The 22798-nt window shown below is 37.3% G+C and overlaps 1 protein-coding gene across 21 annotated transcripts in view; it reads right to left on the bottom strand.

Moving 5' to 3' along the window:
- The window catches only part of PARD3 (par-3 family cell polarity regulator), a 716537-nt gene that overhangs the window by 295891 nt on the left and 397848 nt on the right, over nucleotides 1-22798 (bottom strand). The window lies entirely within an intron of this gene.

Genomic DNA, 22798 nt, shown 5'->3' with positions numbered 1-22798 from the left:
GATTCCTACTAACGCAGCTTGTCAAAAGGAACAGGCAGTGGTATAGTTCCAGATTTTACAGGCTTCATCCCATAAAATTTCACATAAAGTTACCCTAAGCCAATCGACTGATTATTTAGAGGTATCTGTAAAGTCATTAAGGTCTTAGCCATAATGGACCACTTTTGTTTACTTCTGTGCATGAAGGACCAAACAAAAAGACAAGCAAAAGTAACAGAGTACTCAGCCCCCATCCTCCTATGCTTCCTTTGACAAAGGCAGTATTTTGCACAAATTGCTCCAATGTGTTGCAGAAATTCAATAAGTTTGCTGGTGTTTACACATGTCAGTTTACTGAAGTTATACTATTCTTAGCTTACAAACCAATGATTAGATAGGTGTTCAAATGGGATAATCAGTACTCAAAAAGGTGCATGTGGAATAAACGTGGTAGTTCACAAAAATAAATGAAAAGCCACCCAAGAATCTACCTTCATTTATAATCTCGGCCACTGTCTTTTCATTAGAGAGTTCACTATTATTAATAGTTAAAAGTTGGCTTTTCAAAATCATTTGAATAATGATAAAGATACTTGACTGAGATCAATGGACTTACTAGCCAGATTAGAACAGTGAAGAGATCCTCAGATTCTCCAAACACAATGATGGAGACAGTCTCTGGCACCTAGTAGAAGCTTTGTAAATGTTTTGCTAATTAAAGTAAAATCATGCCTAGGAATCTCTGTGGTAATATGTTCCCCCACATACAACTAAGTAAAATGTATTTAATCTATTTCTTAGAAGTTTATATGTATAATTTATGTATACATATAATTTGTTAGGTATATCTTTTCTATTACATAAATTTAACAATGGTGATTTTATTGTGAACTTTTTTCAACATAATTCATAGGTGCACACATTGGAAACTTATTAAGCCACCTATATTAGGGCAGGAAGTCCAACATTAGAGAAAAATTTTGTATTTTCAATCATGTTATTTGAGAGACTCACAGTAGAAAGGTGTATGCCATCAATAGGAACAACAGATAAGCAAGAGTTATAGGTTCAAGATACAATGTCAAACAATATATTAAATCACTGAAGAGATACTAAGAGAAGACAAAGCAGGCAGTAAGGCCCAATTGACATTTCCTTTGCGAATCTATGAGAAGTAGAAACTAAGGGCACCAAACTTTTCTGTGAGTCATAGCTGTGCTCTATGCTTTCTGGATGGTGGAGCTCTGCATGAAGCCAGGCTATTTGATTGATGATGCTGTGTCTTGAAAGGCTCTAACATGTACTTCTTAGTCATCTGTCTCATTTAAGCACCAGCACATAATACATTTCAAAGGTTAACCAGCATCTTGAACCTGCCTGAGAAGTGCACTTGGAATGTAAACACGAACTCCCAAAACTATGCTTTTCCAATGGGAGTGGGTGCAGGAAGGACAGCAAATGTGATTTGTTTATAAACCAGATGTAGGACACAAAAATAATCTTACACATTACAGATCTTTTTTTCAGGATTCATTAATAATTAAAGGACTACTGAAATGCCACCAAGATGTATCACCACTTGAAACACCTATGTTGCACTACGAAACAGCCACATAAACGAAATGCCCCAAACTACAATGATAAAACAGTCACTGATAATTCACACATTGTTCCCACAGTGGCCGTTATCAGGCATCTAAGAGCATGGAGAATATTATTTCATGAAGCTACATACGGTGTCCAGTTTGGATGGCAACATTCACTGCCCTGAGGCTGAGCTGTAGTTGCTGTGGAACCTCAACTTAGATTTTCCCAATATTTGGATGTGTAAATTATCAGCTCCTATATGGTTTTATTCTGTTGTCTGGTACTTTTTTTTAAGCTGTGACTGAATGTAGTTACTTTTAGCAAGAACTATACACTGAATTCCATTATAACTACAGTAAACAAAGCTGTTATTACGTATGTCAAATCAATATTTAAGAACTATACAGTATTGGCTGGGTGAGGTGGCTTATGCCTGTAATCCTAGTACTTTCAGAGGCCGAGGTGGGAGGACCACTTGAACCCAGGATTTCAAGACCAGTGTGGGCAACATGGTGAGACCCCGCCTCTATTTTTTTCTTAAAGTAAGGAAAAAATAGAACTATAAAGTATCCATTTAAACTAAACCGCACCAAAGAACTTTCAGATGAGACAATACAGCCATTTGTTTTTTTTCTTTTTCCTTTCCCTACTCTCCATTTCACAGCAGAGTACAGACATTAAGAGCTTGGGTTCAAGAGTTAAACAGACCTGGGTGTGAATAGCAATTCTATCATTTGCCAATTTTATAACCTTATGCAAGTCATGTACCTTTCCATGTTTCTATCCCTTCTTCTGTAAAATGTGAACAATAAAAACATCTTCCTTGGCTGGGCTTAGTGGCTCACACCTATAACCCCAGCACTTTAGAAGGCTGAGGCAGAGAATGGCTTAACACCAGGAGTTCAAGACGAGCCTGGGCAACGTAGCAAGACTCAGTCTTTACAAAAAACCTGGTGAGATAGTGCGTGCCTATAGTCCCAACTACTGGGAAGGCTGAAGCAAGAAGCTTGAGACCGGGAGTTCAAGGCTGCAGTAAGCTATGACCATGCCACTGCACTCCAGCCTGGGTGACAGAGTGAGACCCCATCACAAACACACACACACACACAGACACACACACACACACACTCTCTCTTTAAAAACTCTTCCTTTTAGTACTGAGAGAATCAGTAAGAAAATCCTCCATATCACAAGCATTACATGGTGCCTTGACACACAGTAATTACCCAACAAATGGTGATTTTATAAACATTATTGAAGACAGAAATAGATAATACATAATATAGAAAACATACTTTGATAAATCTTTTAGGGCAATTATGTACAAATATATGACATTTTAAAGAGTATATACATGTATTCATCTATTCATACACTGTGCCTTGCAAAACAATTTAATATGAAACATATTACCCAATCAAATAAAAAACATATTATTTATAATTTAGAAACTTGCTGACACCTGATATTTACTGTGCTTTGCTATATACAAAATATTATCACTGTAAAATGTCTTTAGGACGAGTAAAGAAACCAAGAAAAAGATAACTAAATGCTATATACTATCAAGTGCATGGCAAGAAGAAGAAAACTCTATGGGGTGGTGGTTGAAGACATTTTCAGAGAGAAAGTAGATGTAAAAAAAGTAGGAGGGGTCTAGAATTTTTACCCTACCTGAAAGCTACAGCTTCATCAATGCTGACAGAAGGCAGAAGATTCCTGGGTCACAGACAAAGAACTACTCACAACTCATAGCCACACCGTTAGCCAGAGTATCATGCTTTTATGTAGTGGTTCCTCAGCTAAGATTCTCACAAGGTGATGTGAAGAGGATCCAGGGACACTGGCACACACAGAAGAACCCTAGGCTTAGGGAACCCGAATCTTTTACACAGACAGGGAGTATCCTTGCTTGCTGCTGTCGGAGGAGATCCTATGTCTATCTTGCTCTATAAACATCCTTGAAAACATTGTCCACAATGAAGACATCTGTTCTGTTTTTTTATTTATATATATATACCACCTCCTCGTAGATGAGGCATCTGTACAAAATGCCAAGAGAACCACAAGGAGTTATCTCCAAACTGCAGAGTTTAATCGAAGGATTGACAAATGATGTGGATGATTGCTAGCAGACTAAAACTAGGAATATTATTAACAAATGATCTATGATAACAATGCCTTCTGAATAGTGATATTAAATTCTACTAAAAGTCATATCTTCTACACTGAAAAAACAATTCAGTGTAGAACTACATGCTCAAAAAGATCAAGCATGAAAGATAAGAGAAATTTTGAGACTTGCAAAGAAGATCTTTATTTCCCTTCGCATCAACACTTTCTTATATAAAGCTCTTTTTGGATGTGCTCCAGCAAAATCCAGAAAACACAATAAGAAATCAGTCAGAACCCAAGGAAAGTCCTAGAAGATGGGAGAAAGGGCAGTTTAAGGAAGCAGAAATCAGTTCAGATAAGAGCAGGAGGATGGAGACGTCTAGTAAGTACATCTCCATGAGAAAAAAAAGAAACTAATAATTGGTCTGATATCGTTCTAAAAGTTCTTTCATTCCCCTTTAGTTTTTCTCTTTTTTTGACATGGGGTCTTGCTGTGTTGCCCAGTTCTGACCTCAGACTCCTAGGCTCAAACAATCCTCCAGTCTAGGCCTCCCAAATAGACTACAAGTTTGCACCTCCTCCCTGGGCTCAGGTCTGATACTTCTGGGTATTTGAAAAATAAAAGGCATCTTGACAGACCTGACACAGAATGCAAGGGGAAAATCAAAAATATATACAGAGAAAACAAAGCAACATAAAAAAAAATTGCTCCAGGAGAAAAAAAAAACTGTAGAAGAGGAAATATAATCAGAGTATCCACTTGGTTATGCAGTGAGCAATGTGCTGTGACACTGGCTATTGACTGAACTTAGACTTTGGATGTAACAGCATTGAGAGGATGGGAACAAGAAACTAGAAGCAGTATAAAAGGAACAACTCTCATCTTCCATATGGCAAGTCAACAGATGTCAGTAACTGGTAATCAGGAAAGAGAAACATAAATATATTATTTAGAAACATGGAAGTAAATATCAGAGCAGACATTTAGGGAGAAAGATGGGAACAGTGGCACAGAGAGGCTGTTCGTTTTTATGATAAGTCTTTTAGCATTATGTCTTTATTTTTATTCTGAAATGACTGCCAAGGGGGTGGAGGGGCTTCTTGGGTCTAACTAACATGCAGACTGTCAAGGCCCCCACAGACCGCCTGGCATTGATTGACAGTGCAGGGTGTAAGGCAGGAGACCCCACTTGCCAACAAGGCTGTATCATGCCTTGTTTTCCAGAGGAGTGTGCACCCAGTAGTCCTCACAGCTGTGCAGGAGCCATTCTCTTGGGGTCTCTAGCAGACAGCTCAGGCGTGGTGACTCACATAGGAGGTTGCAAGAGCTACCACGGCTGAAAAGCCTCATGCCCCAGAGAAGCCAGTGTCTCTTGGAACAATGCCATAGGCGTAAGCTGCTTCTCAGATATTTATAGTTTTTCAAGTCTTTATACGATTTACCAATCAGTGGTTACTTATGCCATAAAAAGGCAGTTGACATACTACCTTTATTAGGATTCCAGAAAAGGGGTGGCAAAAAATAACTAAAGTTTAACTTCTCATGCAGAAATTGGAAAAGAGCCAGGCACGGTGGTATGCACCTGTAGTTTCAGCTACTTGGGAGACTGAGACAGGAGGATCACTTGAGCCCAGGGAGTTCAAGGCCGCAGTGAGTTATGTTCATACCACTGCACTCCACCCTGGGCAACAGAGTGAGTCCTTATGTCTAAAAAAGAGAAAAAAAATCCAAAAACTTAAGTGATCCTACCGCAAAAAAGTACGGGACTTGTAACTAGAACACATTAGACTAGAATCCTGCCTCCATCTCTCACCACAGAAAACAGGAACACAAATGTTTACCAAACAAGAAAAACAAACCATACTGTCTAATTCAGAGGAATACTATAAAACTTAATCTAGAAACCAGTCATCTGTATATCTACATTCAAATTCTGAGGTCCAAGAAGTAAATATTTTGGATATTTATCACTTGAAAGAAAAGCTTATATTTATAATTTAAAAAATGTTTTATAAAAACTTAAAGTTACACTTCTCCACTTAAATTTCCTATGTATCTATCTTTTTTTTATGTTTAGAAAGCACAAAAAAAAATGAAAATTCTCATGGTACAATTTACAATATTTTCTGTCAAGTGTTTTTAAAAAATTATTCATAACAGTAAAACATTTTAATCAGTTCAAATATATTGTTAAAAAAACACTCAACTAAATGTTCTTTTTCATACTTTTTAGAATCCCTCCAAGATTTTCCTAACTTAATGAGAGACATGTTAACTATTAGTGAGCTATGGTATCCTAGAGAAAATATTTATTAGGATGTTGACAGAGTGAATTAAAGCACTTTTTCTTTGGATTACATTTGATGAAAAATAATTCCAAAGGGAATCTGTTTCCAAGTCTCCTAGGTATCACAAATAGGATTCCTGAAGGCGTTCGTGTTAATGTCCCAACTACTTGATTAACTGGCCGAATCACCAGGAAAAAGTAATTTCCCATCATATATGGAAAACAATTGAAAACATCTGTAGCAGAGAGGTCTTCACAATTCAAAATGATAAATCTATAGCAACCTTCCAAAGAAATAAAGTCAGGAAATGTGTAATACAATTTTAATTCATGATCATTATATTCTGCCAGAATAAAAACATTCATGAAAAAAATGCAAATACTTTTTAGAAAAGACAATGTTAGATAAGATATAATAATATAATAATATATAGCAAAAATAAGATATTTTAAAATTAAAAATATTCCCGTGTAGAGGGAAACTAATAGTTGTTATAGTTTTAGACAAAGTCCAATTCCTTATAATATAAACTATGCTCTACTAAACAAAGCTCAACATCAAATTATTTAGGATTCTATGAAGAATTATTCAGCGCCTGTGATGTAATTACTGTGTATGAGCTTCATCCCCTCAACCAGATTCCTACTATTCTTATCTCAAGCTAGTACTGATCAAATGTAGTATTTAACACAGTCCATGAAATTTCCATTTCCCAGAGAAATGAAATGCCTCCCGTCTTGATACATATACAACATGACTCCATACAACCAAAGGCAAAAGAACAGATGGTGCTGATTTATGAAAGCTATCTAACCACAGAGAACAACAAAAAGTATGTATCTTTGCACCAGTTCCATGCATAATGGAATTTTAAAATTCAGTTCCAATGTGTAAGTCTTCTCATTGATTAGTAGGATTCCAGAGCATGGAGGAATCTTCTTGGAAGATATTTAGTCCAACATCCAAAAGTACACTGCAATTTGTCTTCACATTCTTCTTCCATTTTGCCTGTCATCAATGATTCGCATAGGAACATTTACATATTGATGCTTACTAAGAATCACTGAATCTAATAACTAGTCCCAGCACCTCACCTGCCGTCATCTGCCGCATTCCTATACATATTTATCCCAGATGACTACTCAAGCAGATACCACCATGCCAGGAACACTGGCACCGCTTGTTTGGCACGAAGTGCGTCTGCACTGTTCAGGGTTCTCCCACCACACACTAGTGACCAAGTGGCCACCCTCTAGTTGACATGATTTTATTCAGACTAAACAATCTCTTTTCAGAAGCAGCTTGCTTACCAGAGTAACGCTTATTTTTCTTTTGAAAATAAAACTCATTAGCTATGTATTTGTTGCATTGTCCTTAATTCCCAGTATATGATACAAATGTGAAACAAAAATTAAGATATTAAACAAATACAATAAAGTATTAAACATGTTATATTTGATATGGCAGCTGAGCACAGTAATAAAAAAATGGATTTTGCATGCAGAATCATTTTGACAAGTTACTTAACTTCTCTGTGCCTCAGTTTACTCATTTATAAACTGTGGAAAATAATAGTATCTATCTCAGAGTTTCCATAAAAATCAAATGAGCTAATTGAAGTACTCAGAAAACTGTCTTGTAACTATTAAGGGCTAACTAGGTGCTCAACACCACCCTCTAGATAAATTAAAAAAAGAAAATGGGAATTTGGTAACATACTTGTTTTAAAAAATAAGTGTCCTTCATCTTCTGTGGCACAAAAGTTCGTTTAGAGTGATTAAAGAACACCACGTTCTCCAGGACACTGTTGTACTGATGTGAGATAATTTCTGTCTTTTCCTCTTACCTTTGGTGTTTACTTCCAGTTTTTTTTTAGATCATATAGGTTATTTTCTTACATAGTAATAAAATATAAATATTTAATGTATCATTTTATTGCAATCATTAAAAAAACAATTTTTAATGATTCAGTATTCTATCGGGTAAATTCACTCATCAAAGAACATTTCAACTCCAGTAACTTGACAAATTTCTAAATAAAAGCATTTCAATATTTAGGATTCACTTCTTTGAAGGAAGTCTATAACATAATGTTTCAAATGGCATGATCATTTTAAGGTAGCCAGTATCAAACTACTTTCTAAAATGACTGAGCCAATTGATATAATTACCAGCCTCTTATTAAACTGTTCATTTCACAACTTTTATTTTCTGTATTGGGAGACAATTCTCCATTTGTCTCTTGCAAATCTGCATGTCTTACAAACAGAGGCACTGATTGCTTCTGTTCTGGACTTGTTTTTCAAAGATATCTGTACAGAGATAAGCTGTGGGGGATAGAGACAGTGTCTCCCTCCAGGGCCAAGGGGAGTGAGTCTTGCTTACTGCCATTATAAAAGATTCCTCAGCTCAGAGGAATGTTACAGCTCTCCTGTAATATTACCCATAGAGCATGCAGGCATCCATCTGGGCCCAAGGGCATCACTTCCATAGGTCTAGGGAGTAAGGAGAACTGAACCAAATATGCTGATGCTTATGTTGCATGCTGTGCTAAGAGTAATACAGTTTCTCATCTCTGACCTAGGAGCCTCATGTCTTCTGTCAGCAACCATGAAACTGAGGCAGGCTAACTTGTTAGCTTGCAAGTAGGATAAAATCTTAGATCCTTCTCAGTTCTTAGACAGCTGCTCTAACAGACAAGAGATGGGGGACGAAGGAGATAGGGAAATAGACAAAAAGACACACATACCCCTTATTCCCTTTAATCTATCAGCAAAAAGTCTTGCTGCTATTCTAGCTGGAATTTAAGATTGTAAGTGAGATTAAAGATATCATAGTGAAAGTTAAGTTTATATGTCAACTTGACGGGGTCCCATGACATCCAGACATTTGGCCCAACATTATTTTGGGTGTGTCTGCCAGGGTGTTTCTGAAAGAGATTAACATTTAAATCAGTAAACCGAGAAAAGCCCAGTGTCCTCCCTAATGTGGGTGAGCATCATCTAATCATTTGGAGACCTGAATAGAATAAAAAGGCTGAGGAAGAGGAGTCCTGCCTGACTGCTGAGCTGAGATACTGGCCTTTACTTGCCTTTGGACTGAAGTATCAGATCTTCTGGGGGACTAGAGCTGCAGGCATTTGGCTGATCCTTACACCATTGGTTCTCCTAGGGGTCCTGCTTGGTGACTGCAGATCTTGGGATTTTTCAGACTTCATAATCACATGAGCCAATTCCTTATAGTAAATGTTATATGTGCGTATATAGCTAAAGACATACATATCATAGATATAGATAGATAGATAGATAGATAGATAGATAGATAGATAGATAGATAGATAGATAGAATCTCCATTCTACCAGTTCTGTTTCTCTGAAAAACCCTAATACGATCATATTTGTGGAATGATTACATATACTCTTTGCAAGTTTATCAGGAGTTTTTTTTCCTATGTATTTTAACAAAATCTTTATAAGCTAGTCGTGTGTGTGTGTGTGCGCGTGTGTGTATTTCCTCCTTTTTTAAGAGACAGTGTCTCATTCTGTCACCTAGGCTGGAGTACAGTGGTATAATCACAACTTACTGCAGCCTCAAACTCCTGGGCTCAAGCAATCCTCCTGCCTCAGCCTCCTGGGTGGCTAGGACTAAAGGTGTGCACCATCACACCTGGCCAATTTTTAAAAGGTTTGTACAGACTGGGTCTCAGTACGCTGCCCATTTTGGTCTCTAACTCCTGGCCTCAAGCGATCTTCCCACCTTGGCCTCTCAAAGTGCTAGGAATACAGGCATGAACCCCGGCCCCAGCCAAACTAGCCATTAGTCCCGTAGATATCACATAGATTTTACCAAGCAATGGCGTGTTTTCATTTTATGTAAAATGAAGATGCTGATACAAGAGAATAACACTTTTTAAAAAGCGATGTACTCTCTTCATTCCTTTCCTTCCACTTTAATAAGGACCCACACTTTACCTCCTGTTCCACCTTCCCCCAGCAGACATCCACTATCTGCATTAAGGTGTAACCTTTAGAAATATTTCTTACCAGAAATGGTCTTAAGAAAAGAACTGTTTAAAAGTGGTGACAGCACAGAATGTCCATTTCAACAAACTTATTTATTACTAAAATATCTTGAATCAGAGAAATGAATTAAATGCTGGGAAATCATTTCATTAGATTTAATAACCATATCATTTGCTTTTGATTACACAATTTGGCCCAATTATGTTAGTACTTTTGGTTTCCTCAGGCTCTTCCCTTGGGATATAATTAAATCCAGGATTCATGATTTGCAAATGGACTAAAAGAACTTCAGCTCCTTTTATATGAAACATTTTCATACCAATATTTACCAGAAAGAGATGCCTTTAGAGACAGAGACATTACAATTTTTAGAAAAATGATTAAACAAATGATACATAGGACAAATAAACAGAAAATACAGAAGATATTACTTTCATTTACAAAAATAAAAGATTTGAAATATTTGTTGTGGTCATACTGGGGGATCAGAACTGTTTTACTCTTGAAACGTTTACTCTTAAAATGTTCAGATAAAAGAGGATCAAGATGACTGCTTATTTGTTCTGAAATAATAGACTAGGGTGAACTGGGTTACTAGTAACAGAAATTTTCTGTCTTGAAAAAACATTAGGCAGTACTTCAGATATATAGCTATAGATATAGATATAGATATAGATATAGATATAGATATAGATATACATCACACACACACACACACACTCTATATATATAATACTTTGTAACTGATAAGAAACTAAAGTCAATTTTAAAATATCGGACTGTAGGTGTATTTTTAAAAACCATAACACCTATGCATTAATACTTGACTCCAGAGCATGGATGTGTTTAATTGTGTGTAGGAACAATGGGCAGTACAGTCACACAAAGACGAAGACAAGGAAAGTGGGTTCAGAAGCCTTTCACACTTTTCCTGGAAAGTCAGCTTGGTCTTTTGTTATTCAGATTAGCGTTTCAAGGGCCAGCTCTACCTTTTTTTTTTTCTTCCACTTATTTGAGAAACCTTTTGAATAACAGATACTATTCCCTATTCAAAACCCTGAATCTGTCATTAGGCAATTTCTAAAATAAGTCTCATAGCTCTTTTATCCAGATTCTTCTTTATCTCTATGGGTCCCGAGTTACCTGCCTCACAGGTCTCTATCACCACACTGAGTTTCGCAGGCTTAGGTCTGTCCCTTGGACATTAAGTAGGAAACCCACTCCTCATGTGGCCAAACCATTTTGGCTCTGTTCTCTATCATTCTGAAAATCACCCCTATATATGAGGATTTTTTTAAAAAATTGGAATTGCAAGGGAAAGGGAGAGCAAGTTGATGACTATAAATATTCTTTAGAGTAGCAAGTCAGATATTAGTAAAATTCTACCCTAAAAGAATCATTAAACCATGAGAAAACTTGTGACACTAGTAACAACATTGCAAATGTCAAGTAGTTGAGTTAAATAATTGACAACGTCAAAGAGATTAATAGTTAACGATCTCATTTCTTCTGACAGTGTAAAAGAAATCCCATCTAGCCTGGGCAACACAGTGAGACCTTGTCTTTACAACAAAGAAACACACACAAAAAAACTGGCTGGGAGTGGTAACACGTGCCTATAGTCCCAGCTACTCAGGAGGCTGAGGTGGGAGGATCACTTGAGCCCCAGAGGTCAACACTGCAGTGAGCTATAATCATGCCGCTGCACTCCAGCTTGGGTGACAGAGCGACTCCAGCCTGGGTGACAGAGCAAGACCCTCGCTCTTAAAAAAAAAAAAAAAAAAGGGAGGGGGGAGAAATAAATATCATCAAAGTACAAAGTACAAATCATATTTAAAAAATAGAAGCATGTCTACTGTACCCACATGCCCGAGAAGAGCACTGCTATGGCTCAGCTGTTTTCTCAAGGCACTTAAAACCCTATGACATTGCTAGCCATAAAACATCCTAAAGGAACACTTGGTCGGCCTTGCAACTAGGATAGGACTGAGAAGTTGGAAAGGATCAGTTTTAAATCACATCCTCGGGTCAAAACCCTAGGGTTCCTATAAAAGCTGAATCTACTGACCACAGTTAACAACAATCTGGCTGGGCGTGGGCTCACACCTGTAATCCCAGCACTTTGGGAGGCCAAGATGGACCAATCGCTTGAGCCCAGGAGTTCAAGACCAGCCTGGGCAGCACAGCGAGACCCAGTCTCTATAAAAAAAAATTAAAAGAAAAAATAAACAATCCACTGTATATTTCAAAATAGAAAGCAGAGAGGACTTGAAACATACCCAAGGTAATGGACATGCCCAGTACTCTGATCATTATATGTTCTATGGATATAACAAAATTTCACATGTATAAGTATTATATATTTAGAAAAAAAATAAAAAAAAATTTAAAACGCAATGTCACTAAGTAAGTACTGGGAAAAGGAAACTGAAAATACCTCCCCAAGTGCCTCTATATCACAACTCTTCCAGGGACTCATAGAGAGAGGAATAGGGGTGGGCAGACCAGATAAGCAGATGCAGACATGCAGATTCATTTGCAGTAACCAGAAGTTTGATCTTACAGGTGAAAGACAAAAATCAATGCAAGGAACAGACTGTTAAAGCCATGACCAGGAAGAAGAACCACGAACTTCTGGAGGAATAACCACCAACGCGTAGGAACTGGTGTGAAGAAATGAGAGAACCAGGAACGTTTTAATAAACATCTAATAGAATCTCCACAAACAAAAAAAAAGGGTGAGGGGGGAAGCCCTATATGTAGTGTTTGTTGATACCTGTTGCACAAACACTCCCACCCTGGCAACCAATATAGTGTCACTGAACACAGAGTTAGGAAGACACATGCACAGTCAGCTCAGGAGAAGGGAGAAGTCAGCCAAGTGAATGAAGTGGTACTTGAGTACCATTAGAAAGAAAAAGAGTTCCTAGAAGATCAATAAATAAGCAAAATCAATAATATAAAGTATCAACACTCTGAATGATACTCATAGTTGGCCAGATTATTGCTTTTATATGTATTGTTTTACATTCTAGAAAGCCTATTCATATATCACATGTTTAAATGTTACTTGAACCAACAAATGAAATGCTATCAACCAATGAATTTATAACAAACCAGTCAAACAGCAAAGAATGATTCTTATCTAAAAAGGAACCCGAAATTGCATAAAAGACCAGTAGAAAGGGATTAAACACCACAGTGCCTCTGCTCACAGGTATGGCACCTCAGTGGGATTAAGGAAAGGAGACACTTGGAGGGGACACAGCTTGGGGTGCAGTGTATAGGTGGCATTGCATCCCCAAATATACCCATCAACAAAGTGGTCCTGAACATAGAATTGCTATTTGGTGTTTTATAAGTATACCTATTAAGTGCATACATACTGTCTGGAGAAAGCAGTTTATCTTATGGATATTATACTTAAATACTAAAAACAACTTTACATGGAGGGTACCCTCAGAGGGTAAAGATAGGTAAGAGGACAGAAGGCATTAACTGAGTGGTCATAGATTTAAAAGCCTTCATGAATCTGCCAGGCACACTATACACATGCTGTTCCTATTCTAGGAATAGAGAACTGCAGCTCAGAGTAGTTAGGTAATCCATCTCCTGTCTGTGCTATCAATCCACGAAGTCTATGTGTATGTAGGTCTACCCTCCTCAAAAGAGAGCTACTTAAGAATAGGACACACCACTTGTAAACAGAGTGCAAAATACACATTGCCAAAATCACAAGATGTAAATGGGAAATAGAGTTTACCGGGGAAGGTGTAATAGGTAGGGAAGGAGCAGAGAGAGCCCCACAATAACCCAAATCTTGTCATGTCACAGGCAGCTATGCTTTCAGCAGACATAACTAGACTAGATGCACTCTTAAAAGAGGTCCAGGAGAGTGGCTTGTTTCAGTGACACTTCACACCAATATAAGGAGGGCAGGGGGGACTTTGCGGAGAACATCACTAACAACAAACAACATGAGTTTCCTGCTCAAAATGAGACCATGTCAGAAGAAGGCAGCCTGCAGAGATGAGAGGTTCTATAGTAACAGTGAGCAAACTCAGCTCCTCATTAAGCACCTATCAGGGCCAGGCTTCCCTCAGGCATCTTTGCACCTACAGCATCTAGCTCAGTCCCTGACTCTAGTGTTTAGTTGTCCAGAATGCACTGGATTACTAAGGGAACAACCTGATGCAAAACGAAAATGAAAACCTAGCCAGACACTGCCCAGTATTAACATCGACATCCATTTGCTAGAGATAGAATATGGAAGGTGAGACTATGAACAAACAGAGGTGGCTGCAAATAAAATAGTGTATGAATTTTGTGACTTTAAATACCTTTAAAAAAGATCGTATTACAACATGAACTGCAACGGCCAGATTGAAATGTCTTTGCAAAACTGTAACAGTAGGAATCTGACATACTTGACGTCATCTTGCTTCTAACCTCCAAGCTGTCTTTCATCATTCCTGGCCATAGGCCAAGCTAACTTTGGGAGGAATTTATAGTTTAACCTTAAAGCAAGGATGATAACAGGGGACCCTTTACTCATAACTCAAAAGATCCTGTGGTCCCACCAAGAGGCATGAGGAATGGTTCCCACACCCCTATGATTTCATCCCCACCCAATCAGTAGCACCCATTCCCCAGCCCTCTGCCCACCAAATTGTCCATAAAACCCTAAGCTTCAAGCCTTCAGGGAGACTGACTTAAGTTATAACTCCAGTTCTTCAGCATGAACCAGCATTGTGTCAATTAAACTTTCTCTACTGTAATGCTGTGGTCTCAGTGGACTGATTTTGTCTGTGCAGCAGGAAGGAAGAATCCATCAGGCGATTACAGTATTCAGGTAAAAATGAATTCACTTTGCAGTTTTAAAAAGCCACAGAAAATTGGGCGCGGTGGCTCACACCTGTAATCCCAGCACTTTGGGAGGCCCACGTGGGCAGATCACAAGGTCAAGAGATCGAGACCATCCTGGCTAATACAGTGAAACCCAATCTCTACTAAAAATACAAAAAATTAGCCGGGCGAGGTGGCGGGCGCCTGTAGTCCCAGCTACTCAGGAGGCTGAGGCAGGAGAATGGCGTGAACCCCGAGCGGCGGAGCCTGCAGTGAGCCGAGATAGCGCCACTGCACTCCAGCCTGGGCGACAGCAAGACTCTGTCTCAAAAAAAAAAAAAAAAAAAAAGCCACAGAAAAGAACATGGATTACACTGAATTTCCTATGCTCAAAATTTTTATTTGGGAAAACTTCAAACCTCAAGAAAATTGAAAGAATATGCTCAACATCATATCCCCTTCACCTATGAACCATCAACATTGTGTCTCCTCTCTAATGATTTTTTTCTTATTTTTGAATCATTATGATTAAGTTGAAATAGAAATTCTTAAAGGTGATTTGAAGGTAATGATTAATTATTTTCAAAATAAAGAGAATAATTTTGATTGGGTTTATTTTGAACTTGAGGAAATTTTTGAAAGGAAATGAGTGCATTTGTCTTAATGGTTTTCAATTACCAACTGCATTTACTACTGTTCAGCTTTTCTGACTTTTCACCACAAAAAGGAGAAAATAGGCTGAGCCTAAATTCCACAGGTACTTTTTAATGTGGTACAAAGAGAAATATCCTTCCTTAACCAAGTTACCAATGTGATTTTATAAAAAATTTCCACTGAGTAAAAATGACCAATGACCCATCCAGAAAAAATAAAGTTCCTCTTTCAGAGTCTGGAGAAAGTAGCAAGACAAGTCTAAAATAAAATTTTAGAAATTAAATATACAACATCTTTTTTCAGTAAAAGCATATTCATAAAAACTTAAGTTCATAAAAATAAATCTATTTCAGAGCTATTCATTTTCAACAATTTGTCCTAACTCTGAAAAAGGAGTGTAATTCTATACTCTAGAAGCAAGAATAGTGAACTTCGAAATTTAAAAAGTAAATTTTAAGTATCTATCATTTAACTTTTCAAGACAGTAAAGTGCCATGGATGATTATATTATATATTTTTTATTTTTAGATATTTACTGTTTGAGACATGGTCTTGTTCTATCGCCTGACTGGAGTGAAGTGGCTTGATCTTAGCTCAATGCACATTTGACCTCCTGGGCTCAAGTGATCCTCCCACCTCAGCCGCCTGAGTAGCTGAGAGTGCAGGCACTCACCACCACACCTGACTAATTCTTATATTTTTCTAGAGATGGGGTCTCGCCATGTTGCCCAGACTAGTCTTGAACTCCTAGACTCAAGCAATCTGCCCACATAGGCCTCCCAAAGTGCTGGGACTACAGGTGTGAGCCACCGCACCCAGCATATATTCTTTATTTCGCACATTTACCACATTTCCAATGGGAATGTGAAATAACTGTTAGTCTGCAAGCCTTAATCCTTTATCTCACAAACATGAGCAAATAAATTACAGGTCTACTTAAATATTCATGATTATTAATCTTTAGAAAATTACCTAAACCTGTTTTGGAAATGTTTAACTCACTAGTCTTTATTGAGTGACTAACTTCAAATCACTGTAGATGACATAAAAACATTTGTCTAGTGTGTTCCATTTTCAGAGGGCAAGTAACTCCAACCTTGTCCCCTGAGAGAGCTTTAGAATTTCTGTATTTTTTGGAGACAGGGTCTTTCTCTGTCACTCAGACTGGAGTGCAGTGGCATAATCACAGCTCACTGCAGCCTCCACCTCTTGGGCTCCAGCAAACTTCCTGCCTCTGCCTCCTGAATAGCTGGAACTACAGGCACATGTCACCATAACCGGCTAATTTTTGTATTTTTTGCAGAGACAAGGTCTCACTATGCTGCCCAGCCCAGGCAGGTCTCGAATTCCTGGGCTCAAGCAATCCAACTGCCTAAGCCTCCCAAAGTGCTGGGATTACAGGCATGAGCCACTGCACCTAGCCTAGAATTTTTAATAGAAGACATGTGTTCATAAAATTAAATTTAAACTGTTGAATATTAAAATCTTAAAATTTGTCATCAAGTAAATTATAAATAAGAGCAAAGGTTCAGTGTTGAGGGGAGAATGGATAAGAAGTAATGCAAAGAAACAGGCCAGGTGCGGCGGCTCATGCCTGTAATCCCAGCACTTTGGTAAGCCAAGGCGGGCAGATCATCTGAGGTCAGGAGTTCAAGACCAGCCTGACCAATATGGTGAAACCCCGCCTCTACTAAAAATACAAAAATTAACCAGGCATGGTGGCATGTGCCTGTAGTCCCAGCTACTTGGGAGGCTAAGACAGGAGAATTGCTTGAACCCAGCAGGCGGAGGTTTCAGTGAGGCGAGATTGCGCTACTGCACTCCGGCCTGGATGACAGAGCGAGACTCCGTCTCAAAAAAAAAAAAAAAAACAGAAAAGAAGTAATGTGCAAAGAAATATTATTTAAGGCAAGGAAAACCAATCCATTTCAGTTTGGAGTGTATGTATGTCTACTTAGAAAATGTTTTAAATGTTAGGGAGTTAACTAGGCAGTATTTCGCCATTATTAAGTAGTTTCATATTTAATTAGTGGTAAAGTATATAAAATACAATATTTCACCCCACATTTCTATTCCAACTCTCCCTTCAGAAGGAATTAACCATCATTACAATTTGGAAAACAATTCTCTATTATTTTATATATAGGACATATCCATATACTCAAGTGCAATTTTTCACAAGAATTAAAACATACAAATTATGTAAAATTTGTTCTTTTTACTTAACAACATGACTTGCAAATATTTCAATACCTAGGAATTTATTTTTACCTCAACTGTATTGACTAATTAATTGATTGATTGAGACAGAGTCTTGCTCTGCTCTGTCAGCCAGGCTGGAGTGCAATGGCACAATCTTGGCATACTGCAGCGTCTGCCTTCTGGGCTCAAGTGATTCTTCCACCTCAGCCTCCAGAGTAGCTAGTACTACAGATGCATGCCACCACACTCGTCTGATATTTTTAAAATTTCTGTAGAGATAAAGGCTCCCTATATTGCCCAGGCTAAATCAATTGTTTTAGCTGCAGAGTATCCCCACAGTGCAAATATAAAATCATTGATTTAGTCACTCCTCCATTAATGGACACTTAAGCCTATTTCTAGCACCGTTTTTACTGCTACAGTTAGCATCCTTATTCACCTGCAAATATTTCCGTAGATACGTGAAGACGGATTTCTTTATTCCTACTTGTTTTAGTAAATTATTCACTCTGATCAACAGCATTCAAACTTTTAACAGTCAGTTTATACATAGGAGACAGATGCCCAAGATAAGGGTGTATGATCTTAAAGAGGATGAAACAGTTAAATAACTCAGAGATCATGATCTTGGAATTCAATGGGCCTCACTATGTTTGCATCCACACAAGTGTTCCTGCTTTTAAGTTTACTGAATGTGCAGCATTATGGGCAACTATTTAAAAGACAGACGACAGGAGTCCTCTCTCTTGATGGTCACTGCCTAATCAACTTTGTTACATATTTTACATGTACATGTACAATAATTCTTGTAGAAATTAATAAAAACACATCACTTGCATGCACAAATAGAAGACAAAGACTACGATAGCAATTCGTACTGTGTATTTATAACAAATATGTAAGCATTAAATCCCACAGTTCAGTTTCTTTTCTCAAATGGTGACATTCAAAAATATATGCATGTTAACATGTTCAGAACAAATTTTAATAATCTTCAATCTGTAATTTGAAACTGCAAAACAGGCCAGGAGTAGTGACTCATGTCTGTAATCCCAACACTTTGGGAGGCCAAGGTGGGGGGAATTGCTTGAGCCCAGGAGTTTGAGACCAGCCCAGGCAACATTGCAAGGCCTCATCTCTACAAATAAAAAAAATGAGCCAAGCGTGGTGGTGTGCACCCATGGTTCCAGCTACTCAGGAGGCTGAGGTGGAACTGCTTGAGCCTGGGTGGTCAAGGCTGCAGTGAGCCGTGATCATTCCACTGCACTCCAGCCTTGGCAACAAAGCAAGATCCTGTCTTGAAACAAAACAAAAATGAAATGCAAAGTATAATTTATCTTTCCAAAATGATCCCAAGGAAAACTGCAAACTGAACTAGCATTTACTAGTTATTAACGTATATTATACAAGTTATTGTACTAGTTATTAATAATTATTATAACTAGTTATTTAAGTAATAAATTATAATATTTAAAGTAAATATAAAATTATTTAAAGTATTAGTAATTAGTTATATTCGTTATTAATAATTATAATAGTTATTAATGTAGATTATACATTTCTATGCCTCATATACAACTGCAAATGAGCATCCATGCTTTTTTTTTTCATTCAACTTAAAAGCACAGGGATCACTACCGCTTGAAGTAAACTTTGGGTCTGGTCTGTTAAAGTGAAAATCTGCTAAAAACCATGAACTCTTTTCCTAGCTGCAAGCTCATTAAACGATAAATCTTATTTGTGAATTCAGAGAGAATTCTCACCCTGAATCATTCACTTATTTATTCAATTATTGAATGCCTATGATATGCTAAGCGCCATCCCAAGTGCTTAGAACAGATGAGTGAACAAAACAGAAAAGATTTCTGCCCTTCTGAAACTCATATTTTAATAGGCAGGGAAAGAAAATATACAATAAATGTAAAGAATTGTATGTATGCTAGTGCTATTAAAAATGAGTAAGGTAAGGAGACCCGGGAATACAGAAGTTTGGAGAGGTGGGGACGTTGCAGAGGCAGCAAGATAAAGTTGTAAACAGAGGTCAGAGAAGGTCTCAGTGAGGAGGTGAAATTCAAGTAAAGACTTGAAGGACCCAGGAGAATTAAGCAAGGGGATATCTGGGTAAAGCAATTTCCAGGCAGAGGACCAGACCAAGGGCCCTAAGGAAGGAACAGATTTCACAGACTTCCCACAGCACATCCAGGGACACCCACTCTCACCCCTAGGAATCTCAGTTTATGAATAATCCACCTTTGTCTATGCAGTTATAATTTAGTAGATAATATCGTGGATTTTAAAGTTAGAAAGGCTGAGATTTAAAGCCAAGGTGTATTTACTGTGTGACCTTTAGCAAATAATATGGCGTTCATAACTCAAGTTCCTCATCCAGAAAACTGACGTAATAATGTTAACGTCTACCCCATAAGATCTGTTTAAGAATAATGTATATAAAAAAGTTAGCAGGGTAAAATTCAAGACATGCTAGTTCTTGTCAGATATGAACCCAAAGCACAGGCAAGAAAAGCAAAAATATGCAAACAAGATTGCACCAAACTAAACTAAAAAGCTTCTGCATAGCCAAGGAAACAATCAACAGAGTAAATAGACAATGTAAGGAATAGAAGAAATATTTGGAAATTATATATCTGGTAAGAGATTAATACCCAAAATAAATACAAAAAAAAAAAAAAAAAACAAACTCAAGCAACTTAACAAAAAGAAAACAAATAACTCGATTTAAAAATGGGCAAAGAATCTGAATAGACATTTCTCAAAAGAAGACATACAAATAGCCAACAGGTATATGAAAAATGCTTAACATTACTAATCATCAGGGAATTGCAAATTAAAACCAGAATGACATATCACCTTCCACCTGTTAGAATGGCTACTATCAAAAAGATGAATGATAACAAGTACTAAAGAGGATGTGGACAAAGGGAACCCTTGCATTCTGTTGGTGTGAATATAAATTAGTACAGCTATTATGAAAAAGGGTATAGGGGTTCTTCAAAAAGCTAAAAATAGTGCTATTATATGACCTAGCAATCCCACCACTGGGCATGTATCCAAAGAAAATGCAATCAGTATGTTGAAGAGATAGCTGTACTCACATGTTTATTACAGCACTATTTACATTAGCCAAGATATGGAATCAACCTATCTTGTTGTTTATCAACAGTGTTTATTAATAGACCCTGAATAAGAAAAATGTGTAATACACAGATACATACATACACAAACACACACACACAACAAAATACTATTCTGCCTTTAAAAAGAAAGAAATCTATCACTGTGGCAACATGAATGATAGTGGAGGACATTATGTTAAGTGAAATAGGCCAGGGACAGAAAGACAAATACTATATGATCTCACTTATTGTGGAATCTAAAAACACTGAACTCATCAAAGTAGAGAGGGGAATTGTGGCTACCTGGGGTTAGAGGTGGGTGGGGATGTGTTGGTAAAAGTATACAAAATTTCTATTAGGAGGAAAAAGTTCAAGAGATCTACTGTACAACATAGTGACTGTAGTTAATAACAATATACTGTATACTTCAAAATTGCTAAGAAAACAGGTTTTAAGTGTTCTCACCACACAAAATAAACGAAGTACGTGAGGTGTTACATGTCTTAATTAGCTCAATTTAGCCATTCCATAATGTATAGATTTCAAATAAAGTCGTGCACAATATATACATTTTTGTCAATTAAAACATTTATAAAATTTGAAAAGGAATAATTCTTATAATTGCTGTTATTAACCAAAAATTACCCTAAATATAGCACAATCATTCACATATACACAAATACATATACAACTGAATTTGGGCATGTTTTTAAAAAGCTACTAATGTTATTACTATTATCAAAATTGTTTTTATGAGAACCAGAGTTTCAAGTAGTTATGTCAAATTATGCAACAACTACCTAGGTTTTCCAGACCACCTTAAAATCATAGTGGTGTTTTTCAACTCACAGAACCGTTATTAAAGTTCAAATATTAACAAACTGGCAAATTTATAATCACATGGGGAATTGAAAAGAAATCATGAAACTCTGGTGCAATTTTTATCTACTTATTCATAGGAAGTCCCCAAGCAATATTATTCCAGCAAAAGCAACTCACCACAGACTGAAGATTAACCCTTAAATTCCCTTTTATTTTTAAGGTCATATATATTTCTATATTTGCAAGTGTTGTTATTGTATATTAACATCTTACCTAATATAATACAACACAAACATAATAGAAAAGTCAAAGAGCAGCTAAAAATTGATGAACACGTCCATTCTTTTCTTACATACAGCAATGCATGCAGGGGATGAAAAATAAAATCACCAGTCATATCATTTTCTCTAACAAACAAACATAAAGAGTTTCTTAGGATGAACAGAGATTTTAGTAGCTGAATCCCCTGGGATAAGAATCAAGACCAATGTTATTTAATACATTCATAATAATCTGTTGGAAGAAATAGGCAACAAGATGTATTCGAGCAACAGAAAACCATTTAGGTAAGTAGAAACCAGAAAGTCTTTGAAAGACTCCAGAAGGAACTAATCAAATATGAAGCATGATGAAATTGGGCTTAGTAATTCAAGTAATCAAGATTCTAACTTTAAATTAATTAATTAATTAATTTATTTATTTATTTATTTATTTATTTATTTATTTATTTTGAGAGCTCTGTCACCTAGGCTGGAGTGCAATGGCATGGTCTCAGCTCACTGCAACCTCTGCCTCCCGGGTTCAAGCGATTCTCATTCCTCAGCCTCAGCGGTAGCTGGGACTACAGGCACACACCACCACGCCGGACTAATTTTTGTATTTTTAGTAGAGACGGGGTTTCATCATGTTGCCCAGGCTGGTCTCAAACTCCTGACCTCAGGTGATCCACCCACCTCAGCCTCCCAAAGTGCTGGGATTACAGGGGTGAGCCGCTGTGCCTGGCCTAACTTTAAATTTTGAGCAAAAAGACCTATTACATGAGAAATGGCTCTCTCCTATCAGCAGTCAACTGGGCAAAAATCTCCTTTACTATTTAAAAAATTAAAACAAAGAAGGTTCCTCTATTTCTCTTAGCATTCCACATTTTAT

Source organism: Hylobates moloch, unplaced genomic scaffold, assembly GCF_009828535.3.
Source record: "Hylobates moloch isolate HMO894 unplaced genomic scaffold, HMol_V3 SCAFFOLD_3, whole genome shotgun sequence".
Classification (NCBI taxonomy): domain Eukaryota; kingdom Metazoa; phylum Chordata; class Mammalia; order Primates; family Hylobatidae; genus Hylobates; species Hylobates moloch.
This window is presented reverse-complemented; position numbering and strand designations above follow the sequence as displayed.